Raw genomic sequence first — 1,870 nt, 5'->3', positions numbered from 1 at the left:
CAATAAGAGGGCATAATCAAGTGTGAGACAGATGACAACAATGAAGAAGGGGAGGGAGGGAGGGAAGGAAGAACTGCTGAAAGCCCAGACATCCAAGCAGCAGAAATTTTTGTGGTAGAGAATAAGGAGGACATCGACTCTGCCTGTGGTCTCTAAGGTCCCAATCTGACAGGATTAGAAGTGGGTCCTGAAGGGGTGGAGCATGCTCAGTTAAAGTCAGGCATCCTGGGGAGTTCTTGGGGTGCATCTGGGATTTGAGAGGATTTTTACTGGATATAGAGTAGCAGATTCAATGTCGACAAGGAAAGGCTAAGCGTTACCAAAAATCATAATTGATTTTCTTATAAAATGTCTTCACTAAGTATTTACATTTTAAATACTAAAAAAAGACAAAGTAAATTTTAAAAAATGAAATATCTCAAAGCTTGTCTAAGTCTAGTTTTGGTCAGGATTTTCCTGGTGGTCCAGTGCTTCAGACTCCGAGCTTCCACTGCAGAGGGTTCAATTCCTTGTGGGGGAACTAAGATCCCACATGCTGCCTGGCATGGCAAAAAAGATGAAAATAAATAAATCCATTTTTGGTCAATTCAATTGGAGCTTTTAAATAATAAATTTTATGTCTTTTTTTAGACTATAATTAGGAAGCAAATAGCTTCTGACTGGGATATTAGTGATTTCACTGTTTTTTAATATCAAAAATTACCATAATTACATTTCCCCTTAATATCGTATGTCAAAAAGTCCAATAAATAGACAGGGAACTTCACCCAAGAGCCACTCTAACAAAGAAAACAAATCTTTCACTTGAATGGGGATTTTCAGTGCATGCAATTGCAATGGACACATAGGTTGTGCTATAAAAATATATCAGTTGTAAGAATGTGCTTCACTCTGAGTACAGTGGACCTTCTATGTGGATAAAATTAAGTGCCCAACAGCTCCCAAGAGCCACACACAGTAACCAGAGCCTCAAGAGCTCTTTTCGACTCAACCAGGAAGGAAGATTTAGGTTAAGTGTTGTGAAAGGAAAATCAAAATGGATACAGTATTGCTAAGAGAGCCCTCTAAAATGGAGCTGGGAGGGCACTGAGAAAGTATGACTTAGGCATGTCCCAGCCAGGATGGAATCTGACTTTTGGACCACTTAATGTCAATGCAAGCATCCAAATCAGTGTTCCAAAAAGTCAAGATACTGATGGGACCCTTACCCTAAAATAACTCATGACAGTCTATCTACTTATTGGACCCTCACCCTACATAATTTGTGACAGCCTGTTCCTTAAGGACAACTATTTCCTTTCCTGTGTCAGAGTCAGTCATAACTTCTGCCAAAACAACCTCATGGTATTTGCCTTTTTAAGTCCCTGACTCTTTCTCTTCCCTGGAACACTCTTTCAGTTTTACCAGAATGTATATCTACAAAATTGCAATTCTGAAAACCTCAAATAAACTATTTGCAGTGTTCCGCATTTGATGGGCTTCCCTTATAGCTCAGTTGGTAAAGAATCTGCCTATAGTGCAGGAGACCCAGGTTCAATCCCTGGGTGGGGAAGATCCCCTGGGAAGGAAATGGCTTACCACTCCAGTATTCTTGCCTGGAAAATCCCATAGACAGAAGAGCCTGGTGAGCTGCAGTCCATGGGGGTCGCAAAGTGTTGGGCATGACTTGGTGACTAACACTTCATCTCAATGTTAGCACACAGGCAAAACGGATTTTCTATTACTATTACATACTTACCAATGCTTTTTCTACTCCTTAGAATATACTCAGCTCTATTTGGGGGGAGCTTAGAGAATCTTATTTTCTGTTTAGAAAGTTGATGAAGGAATGAGAGATACTGTGTAGTGGGCAATTTTAGTTAGAGACATT

At 40.1% G+C, this 1,870-nt stretch overlaps 1 non-coding gene across 1 annotated transcript; it reads left to right on the top strand.

Moving 5' to 3' along the window:
- The first annotated feature begins 1,480 nt into the window (after positions 1 to 1,480).
- On the top strand, positions 1,481 to 1,552 carry TRNAY-AUA (transfer RNA tyrosine (anticodon AUA)). The gene has a single exon. It is a non-coding gene; the product is annotated as a tRNA-Tyr (tRNA).
- The last annotated feature ends 318 nt before the right edge of the window (positions 1,553 to 1,870 follow it).

The sequence above is a fragment of the Muntiacus reevesi genome, chromosome 3 (assembly GCF_963930625.1).
Source record: "Muntiacus reevesi chromosome 3, mMunRee1.1, whole genome shotgun sequence".
NCBI lineage: Eukaryota > Metazoa > Chordata > Mammalia > Artiodactyla > Cervidae > Muntiacus > Muntiacus reevesi.
This window is presented reverse-complemented; position numbering and strand designations above follow the sequence as displayed.